Source organism: Haliotis rubra, unplaced genomic scaffold, assembly GCF_003918875.1.
Source record: "Haliotis rubra isolate DU_JTF1 unplaced genomic scaffold, ASM391887v1 Scf163, whole genome shotgun sequence".
Classification (NCBI taxonomy): domain Eukaryota; kingdom Metazoa; phylum Mollusca; class Gastropoda; order Lepetellida; family Haliotidae; genus Haliotis; species Haliotis rubra.
The window spans coordinates 62,145-81,022 of NW_025765592.1; the positions used below are offsets into that span (position 1 = coordinate 62,145).

The window sequence follows — 18,878 nt, forward strand, 5'->3', positions numbered from 1 at the left end:
ATTCTGATGTGTAGTTTGAGTATAATAATGTACAATTGGGATTGAGAGTTCAGGCAAATCGGTGCAGGGTTGAAGGATATCTGTCCCTGTTTGAAACAAATGCAGCTGTGCAATGTTACCCCATGTAGGACAAGATAATATTTGCTTTACACTTGTTTCAGGTCCTGCCTGATCTAAAACAGTTGGACACAAAGCTTAGAGATGCACAAATGCAGTCCCCAGGCAGTCAGCCACCCAGTGCCATCCAACCTTGACTTTGAACCAGTGAGAACTCTTCAGCACTAACCTGGGTAACTGTGTGACAGGGCACATGTATTGCATGTGCATGGGTTAAACTATTGGTGAGTTTAGGTGTGTTAACTCTTTGTACTCAACCTAGTGACTAACTAAGGTAGCTAGGTGACAGGGCACATGTATTGCATGACACAATGAATACTGGTCATCGATGTCTGGAACCTGTGCCATATATAGATAGGTAAGTTGTATACATATGTCCATGCTCGGCCTTTTGACACAGACATGGTGCATGATGTGGTTGGCAACTTCATTAGTCTTCCTATAACGTCTCAACAGTGCTGACATGGTGTTTCACAGCCTCCTGACATTGAGACATTACCCCACGGGCCATCCCAGTAGCCTCGTGTTATTGTGCAGTCATGAATAGTGGCATGATGTGGGGTTTATTAACTGCTGAAATTTTTGAATGATCAAACATAAGACTTAATTAATTAAGCTTTTTGACTTGAAATTAGTTTTTGACATTCCCGCAGTTTATCATGATGCACAAACTTATTGCATATGCTCATGCCGAAGCCACTGATGTCATGAAATTTGTTGAATTAAAGTCACTAATGACTGGTTACATCGGTATTTGTGTACAGAGGCAGTTCAAATATATATTTTGATTTAGTATGTGCACTTTCTCTTGTGGCTAGTATTTTAGTCCCCTATAATGCAGGTGGCTGGAAAGTATATGTCTTGCCATGTTAAACAAGGTTAATTTTCAGTACTTGTCGCCATTTAAATCAGGTGAAGCAACTAGTGTATATACAGCCATTATGAAATTTTGTACCCAATGTGCTTGGTGCCTTCACAGCTGGTGAACAGATGACCCTTAGCATGCTTCGTGGATTAAGGTTTTTGTATTGTGGTTTTGTTTAAGGATACCCAGGCCTGTGTCAAAGTGGAATCACATGTTATATGGAATGGAGGTGGGTGTGATAATAATGTGCTGAGTGTCTGTAAGAGAAACAATACATGGTTGTGTGGGGGGTATTCAAGCCAATGGATAAGGGTGGGTGGGGGTAATTTGAAATATTAGGGTGCAGAGTTATTTCCCTTGATTGTTGACATATTGCATAAAGGTTATACTACACTAAATGAGAATTGCTTGCTCACTGAGCCGGACCGTATGTAAACAAGTGAAGAGATAGAGACATGTGACAGCTGTGATTGGATGAAATAGTGTAAGGTGTTTATGTTTTTTAAAAGCATATCCAACCAGTAATTAAAACTGACCACAATTTTAAGTATTCAGTGCTGTGATTTTCATCACCATGACTTATACTTATTGTGTGTACAGATATTTTCCAGTAGGTGACACTTGGTGCGGAACTGGGGTTGATGTGTTCCGCTTCCTGTGCTCGCAAAACAAGCCGGACAAGTTGGCCAGATATTGTGTTTCATTGTAGTTTAAAGGCCAGAGTGTACCCATGTGTACATGGAATGGCTGTTGATAGCCTGGATAATTTTATAAAAAATATAAGGCTACTATAGAAGTCTATGGGAAAACATTTGGTGTCGTGTAACCTGTAGGGTAAGTGCATATTTCAGCAGTTCATAATTTATGGCTTTCCATGTGGATCTACTGCCATGGAAACGTTTTGGGACAAATGTAGAGGGAATTTTGAAAGGAAAATGAGTGACCCAAGTGATAAATTTGGTTGCAGGGACTGGTTGGGCAGCCGAGATAAGCAGGGCTATGGGCGGTGCTTCTTTTCGTATCGGTCAGTCAAGGCAGGGACCGAACAAAAGCCCACAGAATAGCCCTATGCATAGCAAATAAATGTTTACCAGATGATTTGGTTAAAACTGACAGCTCTGGCAAAAAAATGAAGTGAGCCATCTCTGTCACAACACTTCTTCTGTAAACACTGACCATTTGACTGTCGAGACCCACGAACTAACACAATATGGAAAGAATTCACTGTCGACAACAGGGCTTGTGCACCAAGAGTCATAAACCCTACTGTTTAATGTAAGCATATACATTATGTTTTTAGTTTTTTTTGTTTGGGGCCTGTTTTGTGTGTGGATGATCCCCTCTTTGGTGTTGATGTCTCAAATATGCAGTATTTCTTTTCAATAACATGTCTTTTGAATATTGATTTTTTTTGGCAATGATGGAGTTTGAATAATTCTAACTTTTTCTTAGCACGGCAGTCCTTACTTATTTTTTATTTCTTGTATGTTTTAGCTTTAAGTACTTTATTGTGGCTTTTGCTGATTTCATTATCAATTTTACTTTTTGCAGTGACAGCACACCCGAGCCCATGTCTCAGCGTCAAGAGTGATTTTGCTGGACTTTTAAAGTTAACACTATGCACAGCACTGTGAGCTCTGCCATGGAAGTTCCGAGTAAAGGTTGTATCACAAGGTAATGACCTGCGCAGTGCCTTGTTTGTAGCTTCACACTTTTTGACTGTTCAGGTTGAATTGGGTCTTGTCTATTATTTTAGGGCCGAGACGAAAGTCAGTGCATTTTCTCAAATTTTGAAAATGAATTTTATTGTAAGTAATTTTGAAGTTTTTATCCAAATATTTACTGTGTAATAACCAATTTTGCTTCCCCCCTTGCACACAAGTGACTGCTTTCTGCATTTAGTGTGATCTCCCATGTAACAGTAAGCAATAGCATCAGAGGTATATGACAGAGGTTTCTTCAACCTTGGCAAGTCACCGGCATGACTTGAGTAAGCAGCTGAAAACTCAGCTGCACATCTGGATGCACAGTCTAAAGAAAATGTATTTGCCAAATTCTGTTTATCTTGTTTAGTTCTAGCAGGCATCATGTCCACAACAAATTTAGAATTTTTTATGAATTTTCTATGACTGGCTGATAGGTGCCTTGTATCGAGAAAGGTTTGCGGACAAACATCCATCTCCCCTGCTTCATACATTTCAGTGAGAGCTGTGTAAGCTGCACTATCAGCATCTGTTGTCAAAAATTCTACATCAATTTGGTCTTTCTTTAAGTCCCTGAAACACTCTGAAGCTAACTGTTTTTCATTCCCTATTGATTCTGACATGTGCAAATCAGCAGTGCAGTCTGGATTGTTTACACAAGAAATGTTGTCAACTAAACTGTGCTTTGAACAAAGTTTTGATTTTGTTTGTAGAGCCAATCTTTGGTCAGGGCTACAGATAAGGGGCGCGTACATGCGTAATGGACGCCTAAACCGCACATAATATAAGATTTCAAGCGCATCGTAGTACGCACATAATTACCTTCATACGCCTAACATTTAATTTCGCGTGCGTCGTCGGCAAATGGAAATCTATTTCGATAAATACTTGTTCAGTTTCTTTTGCGAAACACGATTTGACACATAAGGAAACCCCACAGTAGGAATCCCTTTATGCGTTGCCATGCAACGATATAAATCCACTATTTTTCGATTGGCTAAATCTACACTGTTCCTATTTATATCCAGTCGGACCTGACATTTCACATCACACGGTCGCCAGTTATTTCTCACGCGTCTTCAAATACAAACACATGGTTGGAAATAGTGAGCGATGAATCGTCCAGACAAACCACATCAACTCGGTCACACAAAAACATGCCAGTACTCCTTCAAAATTCTCAGTACACCTTCACTTGCAATATGATGTGTAAGTACACTCGCACCCCCAAAAGTTATCTGGAGCCCTGTTTGGTGGTCACAAGTCTCATTCTCAGTGGCTACATAGGTAACTTGAGTGGCTGGCTGAAAAGGGGTTTTCCCAACACCTGAACAAAGTGGGTTGTTGTACATGCCATCTGTAGACATGCTAACATTATTTAAATTTGTTCCCCTGCATTTATTTATTTCCCTCATTTCCACCCTCCTGGCCCTCATATCCTTCACATTTTGAGATTTAATATTATCACAAACTCTGTTTGCAGCTTTCTGCATGCCTGAACTGGATGGGGTGGAATATCTGCACTCATGCAGAGGACACGAAACTCTCACACCCCATGGGACATTTCGACAGGCCTATCTGAGTCCAGTGTTAGCAGTGGAGGAGCGGCGTCCCTTCTTTGCCGCAGCTACTTCTACCTCCTTGTAGAGAGCTCATGATGATGCTAGACAGGTAGCCACAGTTGGTACATTTCAGTCTCTCTGTCCAGTTGAGGCCCCACTGCTGTTCATGCTCTATATCCATAACCAGGTCCCCCTCACAGTTTGTCGATGTGGTGGCATGCTCACGAAATGCCTCATTGAACAGTTTCTCTGTGTCCCCAACGTGGAACAGATGATACACATCAGCAGCAGCCCTGCAGATTTAAAATAAACCCCGCTGACAACTTGGGAAACTTCTAAATGATTTTTACAATATGTTGTTGTGTTCGACATTTGTGAATTATCTCCCTTGCTGTATTTTCTATTTCTATCCCAGTTTATCCCTTCATTATGGTATTAAAACACTGTTTTTTTTAATTGGTTTTGAAAAACACTCATTCATGAGTCTGAATTTGGCCACTTACTTCACTTAATCACTGAAAAATGTGAATAAAATTGAAAATGTCTTATGTCACCTTGTTTAAAGATAAATTCTTTTAATGAGGCAAGTTTGGCCACCTAAATAATTTAACAATGAGGACTTTTTGTTACCTGCAAGTATTTCAAAGCTTGGGTGACATGAATTAGTAGATTATAGTCATCTTACCTGTCACTTTTTGTTTTCAGTGAACAATCATCCTCCTGATGGGTGTTTCTCATCCTCGGCCTTAACAGGCGGTATGGCAGATTGGTGAGTGTTTGTACTGGCTGGACTCCAGTCACCCCTGCACTGGTCACTTTCTTATGTAGCTCAGGGGTCAACCTGACAGTCTGGGGCATTTTAAATCTACTTTGCTTTTCCCTGGGTTTGTTTTTCAGCAAAGTTCCAAGGCATATTTCCCTTTTTGAAACAACTTTTCGAACATTTTCGGTGTGGTGCCATGTTTCCAGAGTATGTCCAAGATGCTAACTCCCCACTCATTACTGATACCTACATCCGGGGGAGATAGGAACAACACTCACTACTGATACCTACATATTGGGGAGATGGGTACCCAACTCACTACTGATACCTACATCCGGGGGAGATAGGAACAACACTCACTACTGACACTTACATATTGGGGAGATGGGTAACCAACTCACTACTGACACTTACATCCAGGGCAGATGTGTACCCAACTCACTACTGACACCTACATCCAGGGGAGATAGGAACAACACTCACTACTGACACTTACATATTGGGGAGATGGGAAACCAACTCACTACTGACACTTACATCCAGGGGAGATGTGTACCCAACTAACTACTGACACCTACATCAAGGGGAGATAGGAACAACACTCACTCCTGATACCTACATCCAGGGGAGATGGGTAACCCATTCACTACTGACACTTACATTCGAGGGAGATGGGTACCCTACTCACTACTGACACCTACATCCAGGGGAGATGGGTATCCCACTCACTACTGACACTTACATCCAGGGAAGATGCATACCCCACTCACTACTGACACCTACATCCAGGGGAGATGTGTACCGCACTCACTACTGATACCTACATCCAGGGGAGATGGGTACCGCACGCACTACTGATACCTACATCCAGGGGAGATAGGTACCCCACTCACTACTGACACTTACATCCGGGGGAGATGGGTATCCCCGTCACTACTGACACCTACATCCAGGGGAGATGGGTATCCCACTCACTACTGACACTTACATCCAGGGGAGATGGGTACCCCACTCACTACTGGCACCTGCATCCAGGGGAGGTAGAAGCAACACTCACTACTGACACCTACATCCAGGGGAGATGGGTACCCCACTCACTACTGACACCTACATCCAGGGAGATGGGTACCCCACTCACTACTGACACCTACATATTGGGGAGATGGGTACCCTACTCACTAGTGACACCTACATCCAGGGGAGATGTGTACCCCATTCACTACTGACACCTACATCTAGGGGAGATAGGAACAACACTCACTACTGACAGCTACATCCAGGGGAGATGTGTACCCCACTCACTACTGACACCTACATCCTTGTGAGATGGGTACCGCACTCACTACTGATACCTACATCCAGGGGAGATAGGTACCCCACTCACTACTGACACCTACATCCAGGGGAGATGGGTATCCCACTCACTACTGACACTTACATCCAGGGGAGATGGGTACCCCACTCACTACTGGCAACTGCATCCAGGGGAGGTAGAAGCAACACTCACTACTGACACCTACATCCAGGGGAGATGGGTACCCCACTCACTACTGACACCTACATATTGGATAGATGAGTACCCCACTCACTACTGACACCTACATCCAGGGGAGATTGGTACCCCACTCACTACTGACACCTACATATTGGGGAGATGGGTACTCTACACACTACTGATACCTACATCCTGGAGAGATTGGTACCCCACTCACTACTGACACCTGCATCCAGGGGAGGTAGAAGCAACACTCACTACTAACACCTACATCCTGCGGAGATGTGTACCCCACTCACTACTGATACCTACATATTGGGGAGATGGGTACCCCACTCACTACTGACACCTACATATTGGATAGATGGGTACCCCACTCACTACTGACACCTAGATCCAGGGGTGATGGGTACTCCACTCAATACTGACACCTACATCCGGGAGATGGGTACCCCACTCACTACTGATACCTACATCCAGGGGAGATGGGTACCCCACTCACTACTGACATCTACATCCAGGGGAGATGGGTACCCCACTCACTTCTGACACCTACATCCAGGGGAGATGGGTACTGCACTCACTACTGACACCTACATCCAGGGGAGATGGGTACCCCACTCACTACTGATACCTACATCCAGGGGAGATGGGTACCCCACTCACTACTGACACCTACATCCAGGGAGATGGGTACCCCACTCACTACTGACACGTACATATTGGGGAGATGGGTACCCTACTCACTACTGACACCTACATCCAGGGGAGATAGGAACAACACTCACTACTGACACGTACATATTGGGGAGATGGGTACCCCACTCACTACTGACACCTACATCCAGGGGAGATGTGTACCCCACTCACTACTGACACCTACATCCTTGTGAGATGGGTACCGCACTCACTACTGATACCTACATCCAGGGGAGATAGGTACCCCACTCACTACTGACACTTACATCCAGGGGAGATGGGTATCCCACTCACTACTGACACCTACATCCAGGGGAGATGGGTACCCCACTCACTACTGGCAACTGCATCCAGGGGAGGTAGAAGCAACACTCACTACTGACACCTACATCCAGGGGAGATGGGTACCCCACTCACTACTGACACCTACATATTGGATAGATGAGTACCCCACTCACTACTGACACCTACATCCAGGGGAGATTGGTACCCCACTCACTACTGACACCTACATATTGGGGAGATGGGTACTCTACACACTACTGATACCTACATCCTGGAGAGATTGGTACCCCACTCACTACTGACACCTGCATCCAGGGGGGGTAGAAGCACCACTCACTACTAACACCTACATCCTGCGGAGATGTGTACCCCACTCACTACTGATACCTACATCCAGGGGAGATGGGTACCCCACTCACTACTGACACCTACATATTGGATAGATGGGTACCCCACTCACTACTGACACCTACATATTGGGGAGATGGGTATTCTACACACTACTGATACCTACATCCTGGAGAGATTGGTACCCTTCTCACTACTGACACCTGCATCCTGCGGAGATGTGTAGCCCACTCACTACTGATATCTACATATTGGGGAGATGGGTACCCTACTCACTACTGACACCTACATCCAGGGGAGATGGGAACAACACTCACTACTGACACCTACATCCAGGGGAGATGGGAACAACACTCACTACTGACACCTACATCCAGGGGAGATAGGAACAACACTCACTACTGATACCTACATCCAGGGGAGATGGGTACCCCACTCACTACTGATACCTACATCCAGGGGAGATGTGTACCCCACTCACTACTGACACCTACATCCAGGGGAGATGGGAACAACACTCACTCACTACGACACCTACATCCAGGGAGATGGAACAACACTCACTACTGACACCTACATCCAGGGAGATGGGAACACTCACTCACTACTGACACCTACATCCAGGGAGATAGGAACAACACTCACTACTGATACCTACATCCAGGGGAGATGTGTACCCCACTCACTACTGATACCTACACCCAGGGGAGATGGGTACCCCACTCACTACTGATACCTACATCTGGGGGAGATGTGTACCCCACTCACTACTGACACCTACATCTGGGGGAGATAGGAACAACACTCACTACTGACACCTACATCCAGGGGAGATGGGTACCCCACTCATTACTGATACCTACATCCAGGGAGATAGGAACAACACTCACTACTGACACCTACATCCAGGGAGATAGGGTAACAACACTCACTACTGACACCTACATCCAGGAGATAGGAACAACACTCACTACTGATACCTACATCCAGGGAGATGTGTACCCCACCTCACTACTGACACCTACATCCAGGGAGATGTGCACCCCCGTCGGGGACTCACTCACTGATACCTACATCCAGGGATATGGAACAACACTCACTACTGACACTTACATCCAGGGAGATGGGTACCCCACTCACTACTGATACCTACATCCAGGGAGATGTGTACCCCACTCACTACTGACACTCTACATCCAGGGAGATGGGTACCCCACTCACTACTGATACCTACATCCGGGAGATAGGAACAACACTCACTACTGATACCTACATCCAGGGAGATAGGAACAACACTCACTACTGATACCTACATCCAGGGGAGATGGGTACCCTCACTACTGATACCATTATCCATCCAGGAGATGGGTACCCCACTCACTACTGATACCTACATCCACGGAGATAGGAACAACACTCACTACTGATACCTACATCCAGGGGAGATAGGAACAACACCCACTACTGACACCTACATCCAGGGGAGATGTGTACCCCACTCACCACTGACACTCCACATCCAGGGAGATGGAGTACCCCACTCACTACTGACACCTACATCCAGGGGAGATGGGTACCCCACTCACTACTGACTCACCTGACATCCAGGGAGATGGGTACCCACCTCACTACTGATACCTACATCCAGGGAGATGGGTACCCACTCACTACTGATACCTACATCCAGGGAGATGGGTACCCCACTCACTACTGATACTCCACATCCAGGGAGATGGGTACCCCACTCACTACTGATACCTACATCCAGGGGAGATGGGTAACCCCACTCACTACTGATACCTACATCCAGGGGAGATGGGTACCCACTCACTACTGATACCTACATCCAGGGGAGATGGGTACCCCACTCACTACTGACACCACATCCAGGGGAGATGGGTACCAACACTCACTACTGATACCACTACATCCAGGGAGATGGGTATCCCACTCACTACTGACACCTACATCCATCCAGGAGATGGGTACCCCACTCACTACTGATACTCCTACATCCAGGGAGATGGGTACCCCACTCACTACTGACACCTACATCCAGGGAGATGGTACCTCACTCACTACTGACACCTACATCCAGGGAGATGGGGTACCCCACTCACTACTGACACCTACATCCAGGGAGATGGGCACCCCACTCACTACTGACACCTACATCCAGGGAGATGGGTACCCCACTGCTGACACCTACATCCAGGGAGATGGGTACCCCACTCACTACTGACACCTACATCCAGGGAGATGTGTACCCCACTCACTACTGACACCTACATCCAGGGAGATGGGTACCCCACTCACCACTGATATACTTACATCCAGGGAAGATGGGTACCCCACTCCACTACTGACACTCTACATCCGGGGAGATGGTACCCCACTCCACTACTGACACTCTACATCCAGGGAGATGCACCCCACTCACTACTGATACCTACATCCAGGGAGATGTACAACACTCACTACCGACACCTACATCCAGGAAGATACCGTGCCTACCCCACTCACTACTGATACCTTACATCCAGGGAGATGGGTACCCCACCTCACTACTGATACTCCACATCCAGGGAGATGGGTACCCCACTCACTCACTGATACCTACATCCAGGAGATGGGTACCCCACTCACCACTGACACCTACATATTGGGAGATGGGTACCCTACTCACTACTGACACACTCACATCCAGGGAGATGGGTACCCCACTCACTACTGGACACCACATCCAGGGAGATGGGAACAACACTCACTACTGACACCTACATCCAGGGAGATGGGCACCCCACTCACCACTGACCGCCCACATCCAGGGAGATGGATTGTCCCCACTCACTACTGATACTCTACATCCAGGGAGATGGGTCAACACTACTACTGATACTGACATCCAGGGAGATGGGTAATCCTGACTTCACTCACTGACACTCCACATCCAGGGATATGGGAACAACACTCACTACTGATACCTGTACTTTTTTGATGACCGATGGGTTATCAGGGCACTTGATTTCAATAAATCAAAGCGTGCATTGGAATTCACGTGCTTTTATTCCAGTGTTTTTTTACATTCTCCAGGGAGGTAACTCCCTTGCTCTTAATTGTTTTTGCATACCGTTAAACAATAATATCGCTAATAGCGTTATAACACTACATCCCTCTTCTCCTTGGATGAAAAATTAGCTTTAAAATAAAATAAACATAAGAATGTTATCTTGACATAAATTATAAAATGATTTCTCAAATTAACTTTAGCGTCCATGTGTTAAACAATACTAAATTTACTACAGACCCCAAAAACATTATTTAAAGTCTCTCAAAGAAAAACCCCACTACATAAGAATTAGTCTGAACACATTACTATGCAAAAATCCTCTTTGCATTTGTTGTTTTGTTTTTCTTTACACAACAAAGTCATTAAATCTGGACGGAAGTCTCCTTTCTCGGGTTGGATATCTTCGTTCTTGGATTTGTTCATTCAAATCCATTTCTGGAACCGGTTCTTCAGGAACAGTGTCATTTGATGTCTCATCACTTGGCATGTCAATGTCAAGTGTGTCCTTAGTCTCCTGAATTTGAGATTCTGTGGGTTGGCAAGGAGCAGGTTTGAAGAAACTGCTGTTTCTTGTGACTTGTCTGTCCCCACATTTAGCACTTATCATGGAACCCTTGGTTGAGGTTACAGTGTAAGGAATGGGTTCATAAGGCGTTTTAGACTTATGAATTGACATGTCTTTCAGCAGCACTGCATCTCCTTTCTGATAATCTGATGGTTTTACATACACTTTTCTGTCTGCATATGTTTTCATCTTTTGCTTTGCTTGGGCATCTTTCTCTCTCATGTGCGCATCAGTCTCACTAACCTGACTGTCTATACTCGGTAATCGGTTTCTGAGGTTACGTTGAAACAACGCAGTTGCAGGAGGAACACCAGTGGATGAGTGTGGTGTAGTTCTGTAAGATAACAAGAACTTGTACATCTCCTGTTTCCAATTGGAATGCCCTTGTACCAAACAACCTTTAATGGTTTTCTTTATGGTACGCATGAAACGTTCCGTTTCTGCATTTGCACGAGGCCACAAGGGTGTTATTTTCCGATGTTTGAATCCAGTGTTTTCTGCATAGACTTTGAAATCATGGCTATTAAATGGAGGGCCATTGTCAGTCTTGAGCACATATGGTATTCCAAATTCAGAGAAAACCTTATCCAATCTTGGAATCACACTCCTAGCAGAGATACTTGACATGATTTCCACAACCACGTATCTTGAATATTCGTCTTGGATAACCAACAAATAGTCTCCAGTTTCGATTTGCCCGAAATCCGCACTAAGTTCACGCCATGGTCCATCAGGTAGCTTTGACATTTGTAACGGTTCTCTTGATGGCGTTTCAGTTGCGATTTGACACGTTAGACAGTTTTTAACAGTGCTTTCAACCATGTGATGCATGTTTGGGAACCACACCTTTTTTCTCGCAGTAGCGATAGTGTCTTAACTATTCCTTGGTGCCCAGTGTGGGCTAGGTCCACAGCTTGCTTGTATAGGCTTTCAGGTAAGACAATCTTTGTCTCTTTTAGCAGAACACTATCATTCACCACAAGTGTTAGTTCATTTTGACACTTCTTCAAAGTGTCGTACACTTTGAGATTAACGTCATTTGATGACGATTTCCAGTTTCCAGTTTTCACTGACTGGATGACTGCTTGTAGTGTAGGATCATTGTCAGTGGCATTCACAACATGATCTATAGTCATTGACTTGGGTACTGTTTTAGATACCACATACTGAATGTATTCTTCAGCAACGGCTTCCTGTTCACTCTTCTGGAACATCTGAGAGGGGTGTCTACTCAGATAATCTGCTGGATTGTCTGCACCTGGTCGATAGACAACATTGAAGTCATATTGCTGGATTCTCATCATCCAACGTTCAATTCTTGGTGGCAGATTTGCTTTTGGGTTTCCAAACAGGCTTGTCAATGGTTTATGATCAGTGTATATTGTGAAGGAAGAACCAAACACATAAATGTGAAAATGTTCACATGACCATGTGATAGCAAGAGCTTCACGTTCAGTTTGAGAGTACCGTTGTTCAGTCGGTGTGAGAGATCTACTGGCAAACTGAACTACTCTCGGATTTCCTTGCTCTTCTGATTGACAGAGAACTGCACACAATCCAACTGGACTGGCATCCACATACAGTTCTGTCTGAGCTCTTGGATTGAAGTAACTCAGGGTTGTAGCTTTCTTGAGCTCTTCTTTCAACTTGCAAAGAGCAGCTTCATGAGTGGCTGTCCACGACCAGGGTGTATCCTTGTGCGTGAGTTGACGCAGCTCATAGGTGAGTGTGGAATAGTTGGGAACGTGTCTTGCACCACAGAAGTTTGCCATTCCCAGCAGACTCCTTACTTCAGTAGCATTCTTTGGTGATGGCATGTCCATTATTGAAGACAGTTTTGCTTCACTTGGTGTGATACCTTGACCACTGAACACATGTCCAAAGAATTCAATGGATGCTTGATTAAACACACATTTCTCTGGATTTAATGTCAGTCCCTTTTCTCTCATCCGTTGAAACAAACCTTTGAGGTTGCTGTCATGTTCTTCAGGTCCACAACCATGAATGAGAATGTCGTCACTGATATTGATAACACCAGGTAGACCACTCACTGCTTGACGAATGGTTTCTTGGAAAACTTCAGCTGCACTGTTGATACCGAAATTCAAACGCTTGTAGCGAAAGAGTCCAAGATGAGTAGCAAAGGTTGTGATGTATCGAGATTCTTCACTGAGTTCAAGTTGGTTGTAACCTTGGTTAAGGTCAACTTTGCTAAACACAGTAGATCCAGCTAGTATGGTTGTGAGTTCATCAAGTGTGGGAGAATTGTGTCGTTCTCGTTTGATAGCAGTGTTTGGACACCTCATGTCAACACATACTCTCACTTTACCTGGACTGTTGGGCTTTGGAACTACTACCACTGGCGAAACCCAGGGTGTTGGTCCAACAGATTTCTCTATGACGTCACGTTCAAGATCTTTCTTGATTTGTTCTTCTATGTCTTTTCTGACATGGAATGGGACACGTCTGTATTGTTGAGCAACTGGTGGAACTTCTTTGTCAATGTGAAGCTTGACCTGAACATCTTTCAGTTTCCCTAAACCTGTAAAAAGGTCAGAGTATTCGGCAATCAGCTCATCGTCCCTAGATTTGACAGTTCTGACGGATTCATGAACTTGCAGAAGATTGAGTTCTTGTGACATCTTCCAACTTAGAAGACACTCTTCGTCATCAGGAACTACGCAGATGTTTGTAGTCACTGTTGCTGTTTTTGACTTGATTGTTCCTTTGAATCGTCCTAATACTGGAACTGAATCTTTCTTCCCATATGGAATTATCTTGGTTTGACAGTTCTCTAGGGTTGGTTTTGGATTCAGCATTTTGAACACCTTTTCAGAGATAGTGTTTACACTTGCTCCAGAATCAGCTAACATACTAACACTCTTGCCATTAATGTTCAAGTCAAATTTTGGAAATTGTGTAGAATTTCCTTTTGCTAAGAAAACATAGTCTTCTTCTGCATCACTATTGTCCATCCCAACATTCCGTACTTTCTTCCTTTGAAAACGTTTATTTCCATAGCTCTTACACACTTTTGAGAAATGGTTCATTTTACCACACTTGTCACACGCTTGACCTCTTGCTGGACAATTCCTTTGACCACCCTGATGAGGCCAGTCTTGTCCACAATTGTCACATTTAGCTGAGGGTTTTGAGCTTTCTTTCCTTGAAAACTTTTTGGTGTGCTTTTTCTCTCTATAAATTCTGTGTGCTTGTTCATTGTTAGTACTGGAATTTGTAGCTGCTTGTATTTCTTTAGCATGCCTATTGGTAAGTTCCAATGTCCTACCGTGAGTGAGCAAGTCAACCAATGTCATATTTGGGGTTGAAAGTCCTTTCTCCCTCACCTTGTTGGATTTACAGCCTGCTATCAGTTGTGATTTGATTTCACTTTGTACCCTATCTTCAAAACCACAGGTACTTGCATGCTGACGTAATTCATGATAGAATTCATCAATATTGTCCGTTTTCTGCCTTAATTGACGAAAAGCATACCTTTGAAATTCAAGGTTGACCTCTGGATTGAAATGATTAGTGATAGCAGTCACTATTTTGCCAAAGTGTGTCTCACCCGCTCCCGGTGCCAAATCCGCTTCGGGAAATGAATCCACAATGTCATTCAAATCATCACCTCCAAACGATAACAGCAATGCTTTCTTCTGTCGATCATCAGTGATGTTATATCCAACGAACACATTATTCACAAGGCGAGATCTCCACTTGTTCCAACGAACGAGCTTTCCATCCGACTTGCAATCGAAGGGGGGATAGTGCGGTAGGTTTACCACTGCTCGCGGCTGTACGTCAGGCTGAGGAGCTTGATCTGCCATAATATCGATGGATAATTATGATCTCCCTTATCCTCGTCGCCAATGTACTGTTTTTGATGACCGATGGGTTATCAGGGCACTTGATTTCAATAAATCAAAACGTGCATTGGAATTCACGTGCTTTTATTCCAGTGTTTTTTTTACATTCTCCAGGGAGGTAACTCCCTTGCTCTTAGCATACCCAATTTTTGCATACCGTTAAACAATAATATTCGCTAATAGCGTTATAACACTTATGGAAACTTTCGCATACATTTGGGTTTCGTTACCGAAAGGTAAATGGGGAAAACAGGCGGGGTGGTATGTGAAAGAGCTGATATCGTGTGATTACGCAACACATACTTATGCATTATCAGACAAAAACGTCAAGAAGGATTTCGAACCAGTGTTTTTGGATGAAACAAGGGTGAACGCTAGCCACACTGCAAGCACACAATGGGTAGATAGCTCCTCTACATAACCATGTAACAAGAAACTGATAGATTCATGTCCGGAAGAATTTTGATACAACCCCTAAATGTTGACATCCTAAGCTGCATGTGCTTCCCGCCCTTGAGGCTATTCCTCCAACAGTACTACAGTTACTTTACCCTCTTAAAACTTCACAGAAAAATCAAAACAAAATGATGATAGTTTGTTAAGTAACTTTTTTATTTTGGAGACAAACGTTATGAAACTTTTTCCAGAGTTGGTCTGATGTTTTCATTACATTCTACGTTGAAATGAAGTTTGATCATGATCCAATTTGGAGTTAGATTGTGATTCATTGGTATCATTTTGACCCAAACAGACTATAATAAAGTATACCTGCAGTGTAGCCTTTTTGGACTTTCTAATGCCTGGATGTTATAGTGACTGATCCAAGTTGATTTTATTTCTGTGCTTTTTTACCTCTATATTTAATCATGTCATGTAAAAATATTATGTTTATTACAAGTGACAAGTTTATTCTGTGTAGAGGCCTCAAGGCCAAGAGCACATACATATACAGAATAATAGTTGCACATACAAAAGTAGTTTTTGATACATAATTAAGTAGGTAGGTTTCTCGTAAGGAATATAGCAAGGGTTTTAACAAGTTTCACATTTTGTGGTGACGAGAGTTGGTATAACTTATCCTTAGAGGGAAAGGTGTGAAAGAAACGGGGTATAAGCTGCTCCCTCAAACCTTTATACCATGGACACACTAATATCGGGTGGAATTCATCTTCTATAATATTCATGTTACATTTAGAACAAATAAGTTGGTACCAATAAGTTGATTACATTCAGTGTCATTATCATATCTCAATTTACTCACTTTTAACTTAGACTGGACGCGTAGTTTACAGTGTATACGGAGTAAATCTTTGTGGCTGAACAATTCTATTACATATTTCTTCTGTATCTAACAGAGATTTAAAGTTAGAGTAAAATGAGAAATCACTCAGACCTGATCATGCCATTCTTGAAATTGAATGTATACGCATCTTTGGTAAAACATACTCAAATATTTTATAATCACCAAAATCCTGTGCAATCCAGACATAAGAAAATCCTGTTGAAAATAAAAGTCTGCGAAGTCCAGTTACCCAATTTACCTTTCCATTGTTATCAAAGATCTTTAACATATCATAGCAAGCTTTGGGGTATGGCCCTGAATGCATGCATAAAAGTCTGCACCAATAGCTGACACAGCGACTGAAATATTTAACACAAACTGGATGCCTTGCTACATCTCCTAACACCATACAAGTTGGGGTGAATTTTTGTTTGAAAAACAGACACTGTACTCTTTCAATATTACCTCTGTACAAGAAACCCCATATTTCAGCCCCATGCAATACAATAGGCATTCCTTTTGTATCAAATATTTTTTTGCAGCTACTTTGAATGGAAGAGCAGGATATACTTTCATCAATTTATTTATTGGAAACAGAGCTTTTCTAGCCTGTAATGAGAGGGTCTCGCATGCTCTGGACCAAAGTAGTCTTGACGTAAAAATAATACCAAGGTATATAATACGCTACAACCTGAACCTCTTTGCCTGAATAAAACCACTTTTCTACACCCTTTAGAAACCACCATTCCTAAAAACAATTATATTTGATTTATCAAGGTTAGCTTCTAAGCCCCACTTCACACAATAATCACATGAAAAATCTATTTTTTTTCTGTAAACCAACTACCGAATCGTCTACTAATGCAACATCAGCGAATAACAGTAGCAAAATTTCTTCTATTTCTTCTGTAACAAAAATCCCTCTTAAGGTACCATTTCTAAAATCTAGTGCTAATTCATTTATAAAAAGAGTAAACAGAACTGGACTTAAAATACATCCCTGATGGACACCACAGGTAGTAATAAATGTTTCTACTTTATGGTTATTCAGACAAGTACAAGCTTTCACTTTGTTATGCTCAGCCGCGCGTTTAGCACTAAGCGGACGGATATAGTATTTGGCATTGTCCATCCGTACAAACTGGAATATCTTAAGAACCTTTGACTAGATTCTTTTCATATTTGGTACCATGGGTTATTACAGTATGCGAAAGGTCCCAGTCAGGTTTGGTGACCTTGACCTTCATTTCAAGGTCACAAGTGGACTTTAACATTTTACCCCTGTCAGCAAGATATCTCAAGAACCGTTTTTGTTCATTTTCGACACAAAGCTTCATCTAGGGAAGGCGCCCAGTCCATTTTGGTGACCTTCACGTAATTTTCAAGGACACAGCGACACTTTGAAGGTTTCAGCATGTTAACTCATTAAGGCCGAGAGATGCATATGTGTGACAAATTAATTAGCTCCTCACAGCGAGTGATGCATTTGTGCGTCAATAGAAACCACCTCTCATTCAGCGAGAGACACACATGTGCGTCTTACTTCTTAAAATCGCACTGTACCTATTATTTTAACGAATTTAGTTGTACTGAGCAAAGATTATCTTTTCTTACGAGAGATGCTACATTTTAGTGTTGTTCACAGAGAGTATTTAGAGTGTTTTGATAGCAATTACTAATCATTATCATAGGCTTATACAGCGTTTGGTAAATGACCACGTCAGCGAGAAAGGGGATTATGAGATGTTTTTACAGAGGTAAGTGTCTGGTATTCTTCATTGGGAGTGGATACTAAAATACTCTTTATGCACATTGATTGAATTAGATGTAATGTTTTAGAGGTTACAGAAGATTATTTCTTCAACTACCTAATAAATACGAAACAATGTACGAAATTTCAAGGCCATACAAAGAATTCAAACACAATAGAATAGTTTCAATTTACTTTTTAGGTATTATTACGTTGTCATGTTTCATATAATGAATCGTAAACACAGAAAGGGCATTATGAGATGTCTTTGTGTAACGACTCATGAGCTATGATGTGTGAAACGGCTTATAGACCCGACTCGTGTAGTCGTCAGAATGCATGTGCGGATGATAATGAAACGGACTGTAATCACAAGAGATGAGCGTGACAGACCAAAGCGCTGATTGGTCGATGTGGATTGTGTGATCCATGCACGGGCAAGTGGGTAAAAAAAAAGCGAGTGTGTTCGGTGGGAGAGGGATGGTGACGGACCTTCTGCTATGAA

General features: G+C 43.1%; 1 long non-coding RNA gene across 1 annotated transcript; it reads left to right on the plus strand.

The window, feature by feature from the left end:
- The first annotated feature begins 223 nt into the window (after positions 1 to 223).
- Positions 224 to 4,224, plus strand: LOC124271735. Its single transcript, XR_006897117.1, has 4 exons — positions 224 to 290; positions 1,163 to 1,211; positions 2,534 to 2,656; positions 4,169 to 4,224. It is a non-coding gene; the product is annotated as an uncharacterized LOC124271735 (long non-coding RNA).
- The last annotated feature ends 14,654 nt before the right edge of the window (positions 4,225 to 18,878 follow it).